The sequence below is a fragment of the Tachyglossus aculeatus genome, chromosome 3 (genome assembly GCF_015852505.1).
Source record: "Tachyglossus aculeatus isolate mTacAcu1 chromosome 3, mTacAcu1.pri, whole genome shotgun sequence".
Classification (NCBI taxonomy): domain Eukaryota; kingdom Metazoa; phylum Chordata; class Mammalia; order Monotremata; family Tachyglossidae; genus Tachyglossus; species Tachyglossus aculeatus.
Genome location: NC_052068.1, coordinates 76799795 through 76821046, shown reverse-complemented (window position 1 = coordinate 76821046; position 21252 = coordinate 76799795). Strand labels below are relative to the sequence as shown.

General features: G+C 45.4%; 1 protein-coding gene across 1 annotated transcript in view; it reads right to left on the bottom strand.

The window, feature by feature from the left end:
* Positions 1-4723, bottom strand: part of MTMR12 (myotubularin related protein 12) — an 82698-nt gene extending 77975 nt beyond the window's left edge. The window contains exon 1 of the mRNA XM_038743911.1: positions 4673-4723. The gene's annotated coding sequence lies outside the window, so the exon portion shown is untranslated. The remainder of the gene's footprint in view (positions 1-4672) is intronic.
* Between the last annotated feature and the right edge of the window lie 16529 nt (positions 4724-21252).

Below are 21252 nucleotides of genomic sequence, written 5' to 3'. Positions count from 1 at the left end.
TGCCATTATTATTATTATTATTATTATTATTAATCGGAGAAATTCCTCCACCGCAATACCACTCTCCCACCTGCCATCTGCCTTCCCCTTTACTGTACCACTGTATCTGCACTCCACGACTTTTTCCAAACATGCCCAAAGATGAAAATTATATAAGGACTCTTTAACTTCCGTATTCACGGATTGGAAAAGGAGGGCGGGATGATGGTGAGGAAAGAAGACACAAGAGTAAGTCATTTAGACTGCCTATCATTTGGTAGGAAAAAACCCAATAAATCAATTCATCTTTCCCATTCACAACTTTGAGGGTTTAAAAGAACAACAACAACAAAAAACCAAAATCAAGACGCAGCAGATTTAAAACTTCTCATTCCTGAGAACTTCCAACTGGTACACCAGGTTAAAAGGGAGTGGTGCTAGAAGACCTATAAGAGGGGTCATTCAAAATTGCACATCCAACTCTGAAGAATATCAGTGGCACCCCAAGCATACCAAAAGGCAACCTTTAAGTCTGACCGACATCAATTATCTCACCGTTAAGAGAGGCACCGTCTCGTCTAAAAACACCAATGCTTGTATGAGCAGCCCTGTGGTTTACCGACAAAGATATTTCAGAGCAACACTGCAATTCCCCCACAGAAATTAAGCACATTTAATGGGATGGTGGCAACACAGGCTCAAAGGGCAGCTTCGGGAGAAGGCCATGGGTGTTAGTCTCAAAGCTTATTAGAAAAAAAATGATCCTTATAAGCAGTGACTTCAGGTCCTGGGCAGGCTGCAAAGAGAAAACAGCATCACCTGGGAGCCACTAATGCAGCATTTAAATGTAGCTCAGAGAGCACTGCTTAGCTAAAATTGCCTGTTTTCCCCCTGATCAATTGCCCTCTTGCCTTTTGGAAGTCAGTAATTGGGTCGGTGAAAGAATTTAGTACACCAGCTCATAGCCACTGTAATATTTTAGAGAAATCAGCACAGTTTGAAGTGAGCACAGTTAGAAAATATGAAAAGACAAACCTACCCAGGCAATGTATAAGGAGCAAATTTTAATTAAGTTCAGGATTAACAAGAGTACTCATGCATGGAGGACCCAGGCATTCCTGGCTTCCTGCCACCTCACAACTGGCCTTCCACTCAAATTTACACTCTTCTGAAAAGAAAATTATCGGCCAATGGACCCGAAAGTAGCGCTTCACAAAAACCAATGAAAGGCAGAAACCATTAAATGTATTTTACTTCAACATCTCGTTGCTTGGGTGCTTTGGTTCAAAGTCCAAAATGAAATGGCCCAGGTTAAGTGTTTAGAGAGAAAGTGGGTTTTTTTTTTTTTGTTTTTTGCAGCGTGGCTACAGAGAAGCAGCGTGGCTCAGTGGCAAGAGCAGAGGCTTTGGAGTCAGAGGTCATGGGTTCAAATCCCAGCTCGGCCAATTGTCAGCTGTGTGACTTTGGGCAAGTCACTTAACTTCTCTGTGCCTCAGTTACCTCATCTGTAAAATGTGGATTAAGACTGTGAACCCCTGGGGGATACCTGATCACCTGGTATCTACCCCAGCGCTTATAACAGTGCCTTGCACATAGTAAGTGCTTAATAAATGCCATCATTATTATTATTATTATTATATAACCTTAAGAATACATAACTAGAGCTCTTTGGGGAGAAACTGCAGCACACCCAGTTTGTGAATGACCTGATGGAAAGAATAAAGGCCTGAGAGAGAGATGACCTGGGTTCTAATTCAGGTTCTGCCACTTGCTGCTTTGGGACCATGAGAATGTCACACCTCCAGTGTGCCTCAGTTTCCTCATCTGTAAAACGGGGATTAAATATTTGTCCTTCCTCTTACATACACCGTGAGCCCCGGGATGGGACAGGGACTGTGTTAATTCTGATTATATCCTAGCTATCCCAGTCCTCAGTACAGCGCTCGATACACACAGTAAGTACTTAACAAATACTTCAGTTTTTTATTATAATTATTATTACTGCTATTATTCTGCGGACTCTGTGGGTGGGTCCCCGTAATAATAATAATGGTATTTGTTAAGCGCTTATTATGTGTCAAGCATTGACCTTGCTTAGCACCAGAAACGGACACCTAGCCAGAACCTATTCTTTTCCGATCCATCCCCTGCTTCGGGCGGGTGGCGATACTTCCTGGAAGCCAAAACATTTACACAACACACATCCGCTGCAGAGCGGCACGTACCGGACGGAATGAGGGAAAGGTTTTAAAGCGGAGAGATCAGAGAACAGGAGGAGGGAAAAAAAAGAAGCGGAAGAGTTGGACTGGAAGGGAGGAACTTAACCAACTACCCCAGCCCCTTTAGTTTATTGTCCAAATTACCCAGATGGCGCATTCCCACGACCTCGTGGGAAAGGTCTTTCCGCAGATTTCATGCTATTTGCCGGGGAGGGGGAAGAGAGAGGGGAGAATTGGGGGAGGGGTTCAGGGGCACCCAGAACAGTTTGGGAATCACGCGGGAAGAAATAAATAGGATAATCATTCAATTCATTCAATCGCATTTACTGAGCGCTTACTGTGTGCGGAGCACTGTACTATGCGCTTGCAGAGAACAATTCGATACAGTTAGATAGGATAGAGTTAGCTGCTCCCGCAAGGGAAGCGCCCCTGAAAACCCACTCGGGTCAGGGGTGATGATGATGATGATGGTATTTGTTAAGCGCTTACTATGTGCCAAGCACTGTTCACTCACCCACTGGTATTTCAAAAACTCCTCACTCTTGGCTTCAAGGCTGTCCATCACCTCGCCCCCTCCTACCTCTCCTCCCTTCTCTCCTTCTCCAGCCCAGCCCGCACCCTCTGCTTCTCTGCCGCTAATCTCCTCACCGTACCTCGCTCTCGCCTGTCCCGCCATCGACCCCCGGCCCACGTCCTCCCCCGGGCCTGGAATGCCCTCCCTCTGCCCATCCGCCAAGCTAGCTCTCTTCCTCCCTTCAAGGCCCTGCTGAGAGCTCACCTCCTCCAGGAGGCCTTCCCAGACTGAGCCCCTTCCTTCCTCTCCCCCTCGTCTCCCTCTCCATCCCCCCATCTTACCTCCTTCCCTTCCCCACAGCACCTGTATCTATGTATATATGTCTGTACATGTTTATTACTCTATTTATTTATTTATTTTACTTGTACCTATCTATTCTATTTATTTCATCTCTGTCTCTGCTTCTCTGCCCTCTCTCTCTCTCTCTCCATTCCTTTATTTCTTCCTCTCTCTATCTCTGTTTCTCTGCCCCCTGTTTCTCTCTCTCTCTCCATTTCCTATTTCTTCCTCTCTTTCTGTTTCTCTGCCCCCTCTCTGTTTCTCTCTCTCCATTTCTATTTTGTTGATAAGTTTGGTTTTGTTGTCCGTCTCCCCCTTCTAGACTGTGAGCCCGCTGTTGGGTAGGGACCGTCTCTACATGTTGCCAACTTGTCCTTCCCAAGCGCTTAGCCCAGTGCTCTGCACACAGTAAGCGCTCAATAAATAGGATTGATTGATTTTGTTAGTATGTTTGGTTTTGTTGTCCATCTCCCCCTTCTAGACTGTGAGCCCGCTGTTGGGTAGGGACTGTCTCTACATGTTGCCAACTTGTCCTTCCCAAGCGCTTAGCACAGTGCTGCGCACACAGTAAGCGCTCAATAAATACGATTGATTGATTGATTTTGTTAGTATGTTTGGTTTTGTTCTCCGTCTCCCCCTTCTAGACTGTGAGCCCACTGTTGGGTAGGGACTGTGTCTATGTGTTGCCAACTTGTCCTTCCCAAGCGCTTAGCCCAGTGCTCTGCACACAGTAAGCGCTCAATAAATAGGATTGATTGATTTTGTTAGTATGTTTGGTTTTGTTGTCCATCTCCCCCTTCTAGACTGTGAGCCCGCTGTTGGGTAGGGACTGTCTCTACATGTTGCCAACTTGTCCTTCCCAAGCGCTTAGCCCAGTGCTCTGCACACAGTAAGCGCTCAATAAATAGGATTGATTGATTTTGTTAGTATGTTTGGTTTTGTTGTCCATCTCCCCCTTCTAGACTGTGAGCCCGCTGTTGGGTAGGGACTGTCTCTACATGTTGCCAACTTGTCCTTCCCAAGCGCTTAGCACAGTGCTGCGCACACAGTAAGCGCTCAATAAATACGATTGATTGATTTTGTTAGTATGTTTGGTTTTGTTGTCCGTCTCCCCCTTCTAGACTGTGAGCCCAATGTGGGGTAGGGACCGTCTCTAGATGTTGCCAACTTGGACTTCCCAAGCGCTTAGCCCAGTGCTCTGCACACAGTAAGCGCTCAATAAATAGGGTTGATTGATGTTGTTAGTATGTTTGGTTTTGTTGTCCGTCTCCCCCTTCTAGACTGTGAGCCCAATGTGGGGTAGGGACCGTCTCTAGATGTTGCCAACTTGGACTTCCCAAGCGCTTAGTCCAGTGCTCTGCACACAGTAAGCGCTCAATAAGCACGATTGATTGATTTTGTTAGTATGTTTGGTTTTGTTCTCCGTCTCCCCCTTCTAGACTGTGAGCCCACTGTTGGGTAGGGACCGTCTCCATATGTTGCCAACTTGGGCTTCCCAAGCGCTTAGCACAGTGCTGCGCACACAGTAAGCGCTCCATAAATCCGATTGATTGATGGATGGGGGGGGGGGGGGTGCTCCCGTCCCGCCGTCCCGCGGCGGGCTCTGGGCCTCTGGGCTCACCTCGGGCCGCACGTAGGACACGAAGGACGGCTTGGCCGCCCGGATTCCCGCCGCCGCCGCCGCTCCCGCCGCCGCTCCCGCCGCTCCTACCGCTCCTCCTCCGGCCCCCTTCCCCAGCATGGCTCCCCGCCGGACGGACGCTCCTGCGCCGAGACACCGCTCCCGCTCCGGCTCCCCGCCGCCGGGCCCCGCCCCCCACGCCCTCCCTCCTCCAATCGCCGCCCGCCGGACGCCCGGGCCCTGGCTGCGATTGGCCGCCCGCCCCGTCCGTCAGACCCCCGCCCCGCCCCGCCCCGGGGCCCCTTTCCCATTGGCCCAGACACGCTCCTCCCTCCGCCTTCGCGCCGGCTCGCCCCGCTTCGGAATTAGGAGAGGGAAAGAGAGCGATGTCCGCTCCACCCAATCAGCGCGGAGCCCGCTCCACCAGGCCGCCTCTGATTGGCTGGCGGAAACGGCCCCTGCTTTCTACGGGGAAGGCGTTGCGGTGACGGGTGAGGAGGGAGGGGTTGTTTTTTCATTCATTCATTCATTCATTCATTCATTCATTCATTCATTCATTCATTCATTCATTCATTCATTCATTCATTCAAGCCTCCTCTAATTGGCTGGCGGAGACGTTCCTTGGTTTCTAAGAGGAAGGCGTTGGAGTTGTGGGGGGATTGGTTTTCTTTTTTTCTTTTCTTTTTCTTTCTTCTTTCTCTCCTTTCTTTCTTTCTTTCTTTCTTTCTTTCTTTCTTTCTTTCTTTCTTTCTTTCTTTCTCCCTCTCTCCTTTCCTTCTCTCTTTCCTTCTTTCTCTCTCTCCTTTCTTTCTTCCTCTCTCTCTCCTTGTTTCTTTCTTTCTTTTTCTTTCTTTCTTTCTTTCTTTCTTTCTTTCTTTCTTTCTTTTTCTTTCTTTCTCTCACTCTCTTTTTCTTCCTTTCTTTCTTACTCTCTCTTCTTTCTTTCTTCTTTCTTTCTTCCTTTCTTTCTTTCTTTCTTTCTTTTTCTTTCTTTCTTTCTTTCTCTCTCTCTTTCTCTCATTCTTTCTTTCTCTCTTCCTTCCTTCCTTCCTTCCTTCCTTCCTTCCTTCCTTCCTTCCTTCCTTCCTTCCTTCCTTCCTTTCTCCCTTTCGTTCTTTCTCTCTTTCTTTCTTTCTTTCATTCTTTCTTTCTCTGTCTCTTTCTTTCTGTTTCTTTTTCATTCTTTCTTTCTCTCTCTCTTTCTCTCAATCGTTCTTTCTCTCTTCCTTCCTTCCTTCCTTCCTTCCTTCCTTCCTTCCTTCCTTCCTTTCATTCTTTCATTCTTTCTTTATTTCTTTCTTTCATTCTTTCTCTCTTTCTTTCATTCAATCATATTGATTGAGCGCTGACTGTGTGCGGAGAACAGTACTTAGTGCTTAGGAAGTACAAGAGAAGCAGCGTGGCTCAGTGGAAAGAGCCCGGGCTTTGGAGTCAGAGGTCATGGGTTCAAATCCCGGCTCCACCACTTGTCAGCTGTGTGACTTTGGGCAAGTCACTTCACTTCTCTGGGCCTCAGTTCCCTCATCTGTAAAATGGGGATTAAGACTGTGAGCCCCCCTTGGCCTGGGCTCTATCTACTGCACCATGCAGCAATAAAGAGTAACAATCCCTGCATGCAACCACAGCCTGATAACCTTGTATCTCCCTCAGCATTAAGTACAGTGCTCTGCACACAGTAAGAGCTCAATAAATACCACTGGGTGAGTGAACAGTGCTTGGCACATAGTAAGCACTAAACAAATAGACTGTGAGGCCGTTTTTGCATAGGGACCCTTTCTATATGTTGCCGACTTGTACTTCCCAAGCGCTTAGTACAGTGCTATGCACACAGTAAGTGCTCAATCAATATGATTGAATGAATGAATGATGGTATTTGTTAAGCACTTACTATGTGCCAAGCACTGTTCTAAGCGCTGGAGTAATAATAATGATGATGGTATCTGTTAAGCGCTTACTATGTGAAGCTCTGGGGTAATAATAATAATGGTATTTTTTAAGCGCTTGCAATGTGCCAAGCACTTTTCTAAGCACTGGGTAATAATAATGATGACAGTATCAGTTAAGCACTTACTATGTGCCAAGCACTGTTCTAAGCACTGGGGGAGCTACAAGATAATCAGGTTGTCCCACGTGCGGCTCACAGTCTCCTTCGACACTATAATCATTTATTCACAACATCTAAAGAGTTTATTTTAAAAAGGGACAGGATGACCCTTGCTGCTTCCCCTCGGCTGTAAAAGGACAAAAACAAAACCCGCCCAGGTTTCACTCCCTCCTAATGGTTGGCCCGTAGTGAGCGCTTAACAAATACCATCATTATTACTTATTATGTGCATGTGTGATTCACATGATGATGGTTATTTGTAAAGCTCTTACTATAATAATAATAATAATCACATTTGTTAAGTGCTTACTATAATAATAATAATAATAATGACATTTGTTAAGTGCTTACTATGTCCCGAGCACTGATCTAAGCACTGGGGTAGATACAAGGTAATCAGGTTGTCCCACGTGGGGCTCACAGTCTTAATCCCCATTTTACAGATGAGGGAACTGAGTCACGGAGAAGTCAAGTGACTTGCCCAAAGTCACACAGCTGGTCAGTGGTGGAGTCGGGATTAGAACCCATGACCTCTGACTCCCAAGCCCGGGTTCTTTCCACTATGCCACGCTGCTTCTATGTGCCAAGCACTGTTCTAAGCGCTGGGGGAGATACAAGGTAATCGGTTGTCCCACGTTGGGCTCACTGCCTTAATCCCCATTTTATAGATGAGGTAACTGAGGCACGGAGAAGTGAAGTGACATGCCCAAAGTCACACAGCTGACAAGTGGCAGAGCTGGGATTAGAACTCACGACCTCTGACTCCCAAGCCCGTGCTCTTCCCACTGAGCCACGCTGCTTCTCATGGGTTGTATACCTCTTTTCACAGGCAAAGATAGGAAAATGCACTTTTCTAAAAGTTATTGACTGGTAAGTAATTTAAAAGGGAATGTCCAAGAGCAAAAAAAAAAACCCAAAACAAAACTCAACAACAATACCAAAAAGCTTATTCATTTGAAAGCTTTGCCTTAAGCAGGAGTGAGAACCTTCAACTATGAAGAAGAACTTCAACCTTCATCCCGTCTGGACTACTGCATCAGCCTTCTCTCTGATCTCCCATCCTCGTGTCTCTCTCCACTTCAATCCATACTTCATGCTGCTGCCCGGATTGTCTTTGTCCAGAAACGCTCTGGGCATATTACTCCCCTCCTCAAAAACCTCCAGTGGCTACCGATCAATCTGTGCATCAGGCAGAAACTCCTCACCCTGGGCTTCAAGGCTGTCCATCCCCTCGCCCCCTCCTACCTCACCTCCCTTCTCTCCTTCTCCAGCCCAGCCCGCACCCTCCGCTCCTCCGCCGCTAATCTCCTCACCGTACCTCGTTCTCGCCTGTCCCGCCATCGACCCCCGGCCCACGTCACCCCCCGGGCCTGGAATGCCCTCCCTCTGCCCATCCGCCAAGCTAGCTCTCTTCCTCCCTTCAAGGCCCTACTGAGAGCTCCCCTCCTCCAGGAGGCCTTCCCAGACTGAGCCCCTCCCTTCTTCTCCCCCTCGTCCCCCTCTCCATTCCCCCCATCTTAACTCCTTCCCGTCCCCACAGCACTTGTTTATATGTATATATGTTTGTACATATTTATTACTCTATTTATTTATTTATTTATTTTACTTGTGCATATCCATTCTATTTATTGTATTTTGTTAGTATGTTTGGTTTTGTTCTCTGTCTCCCCCTTTTAGACTGTGAGCCCACTGTTGGGTAGGGACTGTCTCTAGATGTTGCCAACTTGGACTTCCCAAGTGCTTAGTACAGTGCTCTGCACACAGTAAGCGCTCAATAAATACGATTGATTGATTGATTGATTCAACACTATATAATCGATTCAGAACATCTAAAGATCTTATTTTAAAATAGGGACAGGATGACCCTTGGGGCTTCCCTTCGGCTGAAAAGGGACAAAAACAAAACCCACCCAGGTTTCACTCCCTCCTAGTGCTTGGCACATAATAAGCTGCACAGAGAAGCAGCGTGGCTCAGTGGAAAGAGCCCAGGCTTTGGAGTCAGAGGTCACGGGTTCAAATCCCGGCTCTGCCACTTGTCAGCTGTGTGACTTTGGGCGAGTCACTTAACTTCTCTGTGCCTCAGTTACCTCATCTGTAAAACAGGGATTAAGACCGTGAGCCCCACGTGGGACAACCTGATCACCTTGTATCCCCCAGTGCATGGAACAGTGCTTTGCCCATAGTACGCACTTAACAAATACCATCATCATTATTATTATTATTCACAAATACCATTATTATCGCCTTCCCCTTCACCCCCAAAAAAGACAGACACAGAATCTGGCAACCTTCCTCCACCCTATCCCGTGTAAAATTCAGTAAAATGAGGGAATATTAAAATATCATCCTAACGATGGCCTCGGTTCAACTGAAAGATCACATATTTCAGCGTGGGCTCCAAAGCCTGGGCTTTGGAGTCAGAGGTCACGGGTTCAAATCCCGGCTCCGCCACTTGTCAGCTGTGTGACTTTGGGCAAGTCACTTTACTTCTCTGGGCCTCAGTTCCCTCATCTGTAAAATGGGGATTAAGACTGTGAGCCCCCAGTGGGACAACCTCACCACCTTGTAACCTCCCCAGCGCTTAGAACAGTGCTTTGCACATAGTAAGTGCTTAATAAATGCTATCATTATTATTATTATTATTATTATTATTATTATTATTATTATTATTATATTTCATGAAGGCAGAATCTAATACTGTAATACAGTTGATCACCTAGGAAGGTTTAAACCAGCTGCTTCAATGGGCAGCTGGACACAGTGGGATTATTCATTCTCCAGATACACACATTTCACTTTGGGAACTAAATATGGTTTCTGGAGGTGGTGGATTGAATTGGATTACAGCCTATTCTCAAAAATATGCCCTGCAAATGCTTGCTGGGTGTGGAGGGATAAGGAGGGTGGCAGGAGTCAAGTTTTCTGGAGAAAGTAATTTCCCCCAGCTGCTTGTAAACATTTCAGTTATCCTGAGATCGGATAACTCACCCAGTATTAACAGGCACAAATGTGAGATCCTTCAGTGACCGGATATTTCAATTCATATATGAAATACACAATATTCTCAGGTCATTCTACAGTATCTGCTGCGTGCTGCGATAGGACTTAAGGGGTTTTTTTAATGGTATTTGTTAAGAGCGTACTGTACTAAACGCCAGGTAGATACCAGCTAAGCAAGTTGGGCACAGTGCCTGTCCCGCATGGGACTCACAGTCTTAATTCCCATTTTACAGAAGGGGTAACTGAGGCACAGAGAAGCCAAGTTAAACTGCCCAAGGTTGTACAACAGACAAGTGGCAGAACTGGAATTAGAACTCAAGTCCTTCTGATTCCCAGATCCATGCTCTATCCATTAAGTGAAACTGCTTCTCAGCTTGGTTGGCAAATTGAAAATTCAAAAGTAGAAACGATGTTTTCCCATGAATAACTGACAGTAAGAGCAAGGAGGTTCAGGGCTAGGGATGGTTGAAAGTGACAGAAAAGAAACAACAGATATCAATCCTTTTTTCTTTCCATTGCAACACTTCCTTTGTCTATGGGTGTTTCTTAATAAATAGTGATTTAATGAGGTGAGAGGAAGGAGCAGCAGGGAGAGCAGAGGAGTACATGTGAGAACATAAAGGAATTGTCACCCACATTAAAATTTAGGAGAAGCAGTGTGGGCCAGTGAAAAGAGCATGGGCCTGGGTGTTAGAGGGACCTGGGTTCTAATCTTGACTCTGCCACTTGTTTGCTGTGTGACCTCGGGCATGTCACTTCACTTCTCTGTGCCTCAGTTATCTCATCTGTAAAATGGGGATTAAGACCGTGAACCCCACGTGGGACATGGACTGTGTCCAACCTGATTTCGTTCTGACGACTTGACACCTGTCCACGTATTTTGTTTTGTTGTCTGTCTCCCCCTTCTAGACTGTGAGCCCGTTGTTGGGTAGGGACCGTCTCTATATGTTGCCAACTTGTATTTCCCGAGCGCTTAGTACAGTGCTCTGCACACAGTAAGCGCTCAATAAATACAATTGAATGAATGAATGATTAGCTCATACCTACCCCAGGGCTGTGTAGGGTGCCTGGTACGTAAATAAGCACTAAAATGCCATTTAAAAAACAACTGTCCAGGCCATTAGCCTATTCCAAAAGAGACTTAGAGCAGTAGCATATGCCAAACCGTGGAACATAATGGACAATATTTTGATAGGAGCTGGTGGGGAGAGAGATCTGTTCCCAGTGGCCTTCAGATCTGGGAATGGAGAGAAAGTTTCTCTTTTAGCTCTTGGTGGGTTCCAGTAGATACCAGCGCTTAGAACAGTTCTCTGCACATAATAAGCGCTTAACAAATGCCATCATTATTATTATTATCTCTGGGTGGGGAGGAGATGGCCTGAAGCTCCGAGCTCCAGATGCATTTCCTAGTGCCAGTTTTTTGAGAGAAGATGTGAGCACGCAGCCCAAGAGAAGCAGCGTGGCTCAGTGGAAAGAGCACGGCTCCGGAGTCAGAGGTCATCGGTTTGAATCCTGGCTCCGCTACATGTCTGCTGTGTGACCTTGGGCAAGTCACTTAACTTCTCTGAGCCTCAGTTCCCTCATCTGTAAAATAGGGATGAAGACTGTGAGCCCCACGTGGGACCACCTGATCACCTTGTCTCCCCCCCAGCGCTTAGAACAGTGCTTTCCACTGTTGTGTCAGACACCCTGCCGGCTTGCTTGACACGCCTTTAGGATGGCCGTGCAATGTTCCCGTGTGAGAGCAGCCATCCTAAAGGGGTGTCAAGCAAGCCGGCGGGGTGTCTGACACAACAGCACATAGTAAACGCTTAACAAATGCCATCGTTATTATTATTATCCGAAAACCGGCCCTAGGGAAGGCATCTTCCTTCCACTCCCTTCACCAGAATGGAATTGGGAGTGACCCGGAAGAAAGGCGGGGTAGAAGTGCTCAGTCATAGAAGGGGCCAATTTGGGGGATTCAAAGTCCGGCCCAAAAGACTCACTGGCCCGGGTGCAGCTGTCAAACCAGGGGTTCGGACAAGCGTATTTAACGGCAACTCAAAGTCAGCACATGTACCAGCTCAATTCATCAAAGTACTGTGGCTGACCAGAAGATGTACTTTTTCTGCGAAGGAAAAGGAGTTCCAAGGTGCCAACTTTCACTTGAATGTGAAATGGATGAAGGGTATGTATATGGGGACAGGGGGTGGGGGTAAAAGTCCTCATTAATATTGGAGCTTGAGGCTGGGAGATACTAGGCAGTGGTTTGTGCGTACCAGGGCGTCTTTTTGAATATTCCTCTATCGGCTTGTCCTTTCCTGGTGTAAGTATTTGCTCTCCTGCCATCTCCTTTGGTTGCTGATTACGTATGTGATACTTCAACAAAGAATAATAATAATGATGATGGCATTTACTAAGCGCTTACTATGTGTAAAGCACTGTTCAGGTTCCAAGGTGATCAGGTTGTCCCATGGGGGGCTCACAGTATTCACTCCCTTTTTACAGATGAGGGCACTGAGGCCAAGAGAAGTTAAGTGACTTGTCCAAAGTCACACAGCTGACAATTGGCGGAGCTGGGATTTGAACCCATGACCTCTGACTCCAAAGCCCAGGCTCTTTCCACTTAGCCATGCTGCTTCTCCTGGACAAGCCTGGAGAGAAATGTTTCTCTTGACTTAGTTGACTTAGTAAGGAGTCAGTAACGCTCCTACGTGGTGGCCCCACTACAATGTCAGTGAACAGACTCTATTTGTTTTCCGTTTAAACCAGGCTTCCTCAATAAGCATCCCTTCTCTCTTTATTCAAACATCCACCTTCCCTGGGGTTGAAACTGAGACTTGGTCTTATCCTGAGCCTGGGCTGTAAATCAATCTGCTTGATTTCTGACCAATATTGACCATGAAGCAGTGTATTCATCGTCTATGATTTTTCTGTTAAAACAAAATTCAGTGACGGCATTCCCCTGAGAAAAACCAAAACACAAATCATGTCATCATCCCTCGGGAATTTGATCTTTGCACTGAATAGAGTCAGACCTGTTTTAAGATCAGCTTACCCTGTACTAAGAGCCTCTGAAAGGCTCATTGTTCAGAATGCTGGAAAAGAATATGGAGAGTATAAAATTCCTGCTGGTGTACAGTATGGTTGAAACTATAAATAAGGATGGTATTTTTAAGCGCTTACTATGTGCCAAGCACTGTCTGGTGCCCAAAGGCTAGATTTGTGTCTGGATGGAGAAAAAAAAAATGATTCAAGGAGAAATCTGAGAACATCACGAAATTATTAAGAAGTTACCTATCTAATAATTATAATAATTGTGGTATTTGTTAATCAATCAGTAGTGTTCATTGAGTGCTTTGTGTCTGGATGGAGAAAAAAAATGTTCCAAGGAGAAATCTCAGAACATCACAAAATTATTAAGAAGTTACCTATCTAGTAACAATAATAATTGTGGTATTTGTTCATCAGTCAATGGTATTTATTGAGTGCTTACTATATGCAGAGCACTGTTCTAAGTGCTTGGGCGACTACAAGAGGATTAGCAGATGCATTCCCTGCCTATTTGTTAAGCACTACTCTGTGTCAGGCACTGTACTAAGCACTGGGGAAGATCAAAGCAAATTGGGTTGGCCACAGTCCCTGTCCCATGTCATCATCATCATCATCAATCATCATCAATCGTATTTATTGAGCGCTTACTATGTGAGCTCCATGTGGGGCTCACAGTCTTAGTCCCCAGTTTACAGATGAGATAACTGAGGCAGAGAAAACTGAACTGACTTGTCTATGGTCACACAGCAGACAAGAGGCAGAGCAGGGATTGGAACCCAGGTCCTTCTTACTCTCAGGCCCGTGTTCTATCCCCAATCAATCAATCAATCAATCAATCGTATTTATTGAGCGCTTACTGTGTGCAGAGCACTGTACTAAGCGCTTGGGAAGTACAAGTTGGCAACATATAGAGACAGTCCCTACCCAACAGTGGGCTCACAGTCACCATGCTACTTCGCACTCTGTTAACGATCATCCATTTCTAAGCTTCCTTATTTATTTCAGAAGGCCAGAGTGTCTGCTCATTAACCTGGTTTCATCATCATCATCATCAATCGTATTTATTGAGCGCTTACTATGTGCAGAGCACTGTACTAAGCGCTTGGGAAGTACAAATTGGCAACATATAGAGACAGTCCCTACCCAACAGTGGGCTCACAGTCTAAAAGGGGGAGACAGAGAACAAAACCAAACATACTAACAAAATAAAATAAATAGAATAGATATGTACAAATAAAATAAATAAATAAATAGAGTAATAAATATGTACAAACATATAGAAGCACACATCTGCTGCAAAATCAACAACCAAGCTCAATCAATCAGTGGTATTTACTGAGAGCTTATTGTGTGCGTAGCACTGAATTAAGTGTTTTGGAGGGTGTAGTGGGTGGGACAGGATTGGGAGACAAGTTTCCCTGCCTATTGGAGCTTACAGTCTAGGGAACAAAAGCACAGGCATTCCGCAAATGTCATCAGGAATCTTTACAAAACCTAGAAAGGGACCCTGAACATTCATTTTAGAAGAAAAGCCAAATCAGCAGGAAGCACACCATTTTCTCCATCATTACCGTCATCGATCAGTATTTGCTAAATGCCATCACTGAGGCAGGCGCCATTGATATTGGAACTGTTTTTTTCATTTCAAAGATAATGCTGCCAAGGGTGAGATTGTATTCACCATTGATTGATTAAGAAATACCACAATTATTATAATTATTAGATAGGTAACTTAATAATTTTGTGATGTTCTCAGATTTCTCCTTGAAACATTTTTTTTTCTCCATCCAGACTGAGGTGTGATGAGGTTCTGTTTTCTTCTTAAAAGGATTGAAATAAAGCTTTCTCCCGGCCGGTATAATTTATTTTCTTATCCTCGAAGTGAGGGAGGAGGAATAATAATAATAATGGCATTTATTAAGGGATTACTATGTGCAAAGCACTGTTCTAAGCGCTGGGGAGGGTACATGGTGATCAGGTTGTCCCACTGGGGTCTCACAGTCTTCATCTCCATTTTACAGATGAGGGAACTGAGGCCCAGAGAAGTTAAGTGACTTGCCCAAAGTCACACAGCTGACAGTTGGCAGAGCCGGGATTTGAACCCATGACCTCTGACTCCAAAGCCCGGGCTTTTTCCACTGAGCCACGCTGCTTCGTTTGGATGGGAGTCAGGTCGAGGAGGTGGGAGATAAGCCACGGCCAAGTGGAAAGAACCTGGGTCTGAAGTCAGGAGATCTAAGTCTCAGCTTGCCAGTAGCCTGCTGTGCAACCTCGGGCAAGTGACCTAACTTCTCTGGGCCTGTTTCTTCCCTTGCGAAAGGAGAAAATAGTTGCTTCTCCCTCCCCCCACCAGATGTTACAACGACCAAATGAGAATGCACTGGGGGGAAATAAAAGTGTCTGCTAATTGGGGGCATTATTATGAGCCTTCAACTGGCAGAAGGAGGAAGAGAAGCTTTCACTCTGGAGAGCATTTTAGTTATTTATGGCTTTCAGAACAGTCCACATTAGGCTCTCAACAAATAGTATTGATTGAAATGAGTGCAATCGGGAGAATTGAGCTTGGCGTGGCCCGCCACTTGTTTGCTGTATGATCTTGGGCAAGTCACTTCCTTTCTCTGGGCCTCAGTTACCTCAACTGTAAAACGGAGATTAAGAACGTGAGCCCCATATGTTGCCGACTTGTACTTCCCTAACACTTAGTACAGTGCTCTGCACACAGTAAGCGCTCAATAAATACGACTGAATGAATGAATGTGGGATAATAATAATAATGGTGTTTGTTAAGCACTTACTATGTGCTCTGCACACAGTAAGCGCTCAATAAATATGATTGAATGAATGAATGAATGTGGGATAATAATAATAATGGTGTTTGTTAAGCGCTTACTATGTGCCACGCACTGTTCTAAGCGCTGGGGTCGATACAAGGTCATCGGGGTGTCCCACGTGGGGCTCACAGCCTTCATCCCCATTTTACAGATGAGATAGCTGAGGCACAGAGAAGTTAAGTGACTGGCCCAAAGTCACCCAGCTGACAAGTGGCGGAGCCAGGATTAGAACCCACGACCTCTGACTCCCAAGCCCTGGCCCTTTCCACTGAGCCATGCTGCTTCATGTGTCTATTTATTTATTTATTTTACTTGTACTTATCTATTCTATTTATTTTATTTTGTTAGTATGTTTGGTTTTGTTCTCTGTCTCCCCCTTTTAGACTGTGAGCCCACTGTTGGGTAGTCTCTATATGTTGCCAACTTGTACTTCCCAAGCGCTTAGTACAGTGCTCTGCACACAGTAAGCGCTCAATAAATACGATTGATGATGATGATGAGGCACAGAGAAGTTGTGATCTGCCCAGGGTCATACAGCGGACAAGCGGTGGAGCCGAGATTAGGAAGGGCACATTGATCAAACCAATGCGCCCGCGTTACTAAAGACCAGAAACGCCAGTATTCACTCCTATTTTTTAGGTTTGGCAGTGCCCAGATTGCTTAACAAATAACAGCCTGCCCTGGGAGTTCTCTTGGCAGGCAACCAAGCGTGCAACTGCCCCTGACCTGGGGCCTTACGAGACTTTATTTCATTGGGTTAAAATCTTTGAACTTCGTCTTTTTCCATGGAGAAAAGTTGGCTTCTAAGAGACTCCCAGGCCACTTTTCTTTCTCCCTTCTCTTTCTTGCTCCATTTCAGGAAAATAAATATCACTGACCGATTGTTGTTTGTCTCCCTCTTCTAGATTGTGAGCCCGCTGTTGGGTAGGGACCGTCTCTATTTATTACTCTATTTATTTATTTTACTTGTACATATCTATTCTATTTAATTTTGTTAGTATGTTTGGTTTTGTTCTCTGTCTCCCCCTTTTAGACTGTGAGCCCACTGTTGGGTAGGGACTGTCTCTATATGTTGCCAACTTGTACTTCCCAAGCGCTTAGTACAGTGCTCTGCACATAGTAAGCGCTCCATAAATACGATTGATGATGATGAACAGCCTGCCCTGGGAGTTCGCTTGGCAGGCAACCAAGCGTGCAACTGCCCCCGACCTGGGGCCTTACGAGACTTCATTTCATTGGGTTAAAATCTTTGAACTTTGTCTTTTTCCATGGAGAAAAGTTGGCTTCTAAGAGACTCCCAGGCCACTTTTCTTTCTCCCTTCTCTTTCTTGCTCCATTTCAGGAAAATAAATATCACTGACCGATTGTTGTTTGTTTCCCTCTTCTAGACTGTGAGCCCGCTGTTGGGTAGGGACCGTCTCTATTTATTACTCTATTTTACTTGTACATATCTATTCTATTTATTTTATTTTGTTAGTATGTTTGGTTTTGTTCTCTCTCTCCCCCTTTTAGACTGTGAGCCCACTGTTGGGTAGGGACTGTCTCTATATGTTGCCAATTTGTACTTCCCAAGCGCTTAGTACAGTGCTCTGCACATAGTAAGCGCTCAATAAATGCGATTGATGATGATGAACAGCCTGCCCTGGGAGTTCTCTTGGCAGGCAACCAAGCGTGCAACTGCCCCCGACCTGGGGCCTTATGAGACTTCATTTCATTGGGTTAAAATCTTTGAACTTTGTCTTTTTCTATGGAGAAAAGTTGGCTTCAAAGAGACTCCCAGGCCACTTTTCTTTCTCCCTTCTCTTTCTTGCTCCATTTCAGGAAAATAAATATCACTGACCGATTGTTGTTTGTCTCCCTCTTCTAGACTGCGAGCTCGCTGTTGGGTAGGGACCGTCTCTATTTATTACTCTATTTATTTATTTTACTTGTACATATCTATTCATTTTATTTTGTTAGTATGTTTGGTTTTGTTCTCTGTCTCCCCCTTTTAGACTGTGAGCCCACTGTTGGGTAGGGACTGTCTCTATATGTTGCCAATTTGTACTTCCCAAGCGCTTAGTACAGTGCTCTGCACATAGTAAGTGCTCAATAAATACGATTGATGATGATGAACAGCCTGCCCTGGGAGTTCTCTTGGCAGGCAACCAAGCGTGCAACTGCCCCTGACCTGGGGCCTTACGAGACTTTATTTCATTGGGTTAAAATCTTTGAACTTTGTCTTTTTCCATGGAGAAAAGTTGGCTTCTAAGAGACTCCCAGGCCACTTTTCTTTCTCCCTTCTTTCTTGCTCCATTTCAGGAAAATAAATACCACTGACTGATTGTTGTTTGTCTCCCTCTTCTAGATTGTGAGCCCGCTGTTGGGTAGGGATCGTCTCTATTACTCTATTTATTTTACTTGTACATATCTATTCTATTTATTTTGTTAGTATGTTTGGTTTTGTTCTCTCTCTCCCCCTTTTAGACTGTGAGCCCACCGTTGGGTAGGGACTGCCTCTATATGTTGCCAACTTGTACTTCCCAAGCGCTTAGTCCAGTGCTCTGCACACAGTAAGCGCTCAATAAATACGATTGATTGATTGTACTTCCCAAGCGCTTAGTACAGTGCTCAATAAATACGATTGATTGATTGATTCAGTCTGCCACAATGGGATTACATGATGGAGACTATTTGGTGAGGTGTAGCCTTCAATACGTCTCCTTCTCTCCCTCGGCAACAAAACTAATGTCTTGGGTGGCTGGGAAAGGTGTTGGCTGTAGTGTTATACAGAAGGCTTTTATTCTCTCTTCCCTAGCTCATCCTATTTACTCTACCTCATCGTCCGGACAGTTAACAGTAAAATGATCTGCTTACAGCATCTCCCACATCCTGCATTTATAGACAGCAACGGACAAAGACTGAGGTGTGATGAGGTTCTGTTTCCTTCTTAAAAAGGATTGAAATAAAGCTGTCTCCCGGCCGGTATAATTTATTTTCTTATTCTCCAGCACCCTCCGGGCCTTTTCTCCATATTCCCTCCGGTCCTGTTGCCCCAGAAGACACTCTGGTTCCTCCAGTTGACTTTTCCTCTGTTTTCTCTCCAATTGTCTTCTACCCTGCCTCAGCCCCTGTAAGACAGGAAGGATCTTTCTGTGCTATTGTCAATGAACAGATTGTGGCTGTGGCTCCTGCAATCAATCAATCATATTTATTGAGCGCTTACTGTGTGCAGAGCACTGTACTAAGCGCTTGGGAAGTACAAGTTAGCAACATATAGAGACGGTCCCTACCCAACAGTGGGCTCACAGTCTAGAGGGAACTGCCTGGCCTACAAACAGCCTGGTTTGGATGGAGGAGAGAGGAGAGAATTGCTATAAAAGGAGAAGGAAACCGGTCTCTCTATAGTATTAACCCTATTATTGTGAATAAGGAAGGCCAGCAGCCAGATCCACTGGAGGGAACAGAAGTAACACGATAAGCATTCAATTAGTGCCACTGATTGATCGACCACCATGGAGAAAACAGTTAAGGACGGGAAGCTTAAATGCCAGGGTTAAATTGAGTTTGTTACCTCGTATACTGGATAGAGCATGGGCCCCGGAGTCAGAAGGTCATGGGTTCTAATCCTGGCTTTGCCACTTTTCATTCATTCATTCATTCAATCGTATTTACTGAGCGCTTACTGTGTGCAGAACACTGTACTAAGCGCTTGGGAAGTATAAGTGGGCAACATGTAGAGACGGTCCCTACCCAACAGCAGGCTCACAGTCTAGAAGGGGGAGACAGACAACAAAATATGTAGACAGGTGTCAAAATCGTCAGATTAAATGATCCGTGTCCAACCTGGTGAGATTGTATCTACCCCAGTACTTAGTACAGTACCCGGCACATAGTAAATGCTTAACAAAAACCATTCAAGGAAAAAAAAAAAAAGGTGGGGGTGGATGGGATCCAGAAGGGAAACCCTGGGAGAAAGTACATTTCCTCATGATCTAAATAGAAGTTTGACTGAAAACCAAAGGGGCAAGGACTGCCTCTGTCTGCTGTGTGACCTTGAGCAAGTCACTTCACTCCTCTGTGCCTCAGCTACCTCATCTGTAAAATGGGGATGGAGACTATGAGCCCCACGTGGGACAGGGACTGTATCCAACCCGATTTGCTGGTATCCACCCCAGCACTTAGAACAGTGCCTGGCACATAGTAAGCACTTAAATACCGTAATTATTATTATTATTAGCTCCACTCTCAGGAGCTGCCCTGATGGCACTCTCACTGGCTAAGAGTAACCAAAAGGTCTAACGCTGAATCAATTAGATTGACGGCTTGGGGATCTTTCCTTAGTTTTCAGACCTCCAACAAGGTTGCAGTGAGCGGAAGAGGGCCTGTTGTCTCGCTGCCCATAGACCTTGGTTCAGATCTCAGTTATGATTTGTGGCCTGCATATTGAGGCTCAGCTCCTTTGAGGGCAGGGATTGTGGCTACTAACTATTGGACTCTCCCAAGTGCTTGGTACAGAGTTCTGCACACGGTAAATATTCAAATACTACTGATTAATTTGTGCTGTCAGGATTCTCTGCAGAGCCTATCGGTCCCTTCTACATACTACATACTGCACAGACTACATACGTGGCCTCACTGCAGGCTCACCGGGCATTCTCCATGAAACTGTGAAGTTATCTTCTTTTTTATGGTAGTTAAGTGCTTCCTATGTGTCAGACACTGTATTAAGAGAGATAGAAGAGAATCAGGTTGGATAAAGTCCATATCCCACATGGGGCTGTCTTAATCCTTGTTTCAGAGATGAGGTAACCGAGGCACAGAGAAGTTAAATGACTTGCTCAAGGCCACACACGAGACCAGTGACAGAGAAGGATCCTCTGACTGCCAGGGCCACACTGCTTCTCTTTTGTTCACCTTCCTTCCCTCTCTCTGCTCCCTTTTGTCCATATTTAGTTCAACTATAACGAAAGGCCTTTCTGCTAGTTCTTTGCGTCAATTTGCTTGGCTTTGGGCTCAACTGTCCGAACAGCTTGATTGAAATGCTTCTGAACAGCCTCATTCTGCACCTTGATTTTCCTCCGGGGAAAATTTTCTTTTTTGGTGGCACCTTTTCTAGCTCGTCCCAGCACAAAAATACCTGGGCAGGCAATAAGTGCCTTTGGGGCAGGGAACAGGTCTACCAACTTTGTTATAAGTGTACTCTCCCAATCGCTTAATACAGTGCTCCGCACACAGTAAGCATTCAGTAAAGACAACTGACTGTTTTGTGCTGCAGTGTCCCAATGACGGAATAAGTTCCATCATCATCATCAATTGTATTTATTGAGCGCTTACTATGTGCAGATCACTGTACTAAGCGCTTGGGAAGTACAAATTGGCAACATATAGAGACAGTCCCTACCCAACAGTGGGCTCACAGTCTAAAAGACTGTGTTCCATAGTTTGAAAGCTTCATTTCTGCCATGTCGAGAAGGGAGTTTGCAGACCAGGCCTTCTGATGGTTTTTAATCACTGCAGATTTTGATTTCTCCGTCACCTAAAATGGAGCAGTCCGGGCTCTCCAGCCTACTGCAGGGACTCTCCAGATCGCTGAGGTGTGTGCACAGCCTTGATACTCAGACTTTGAT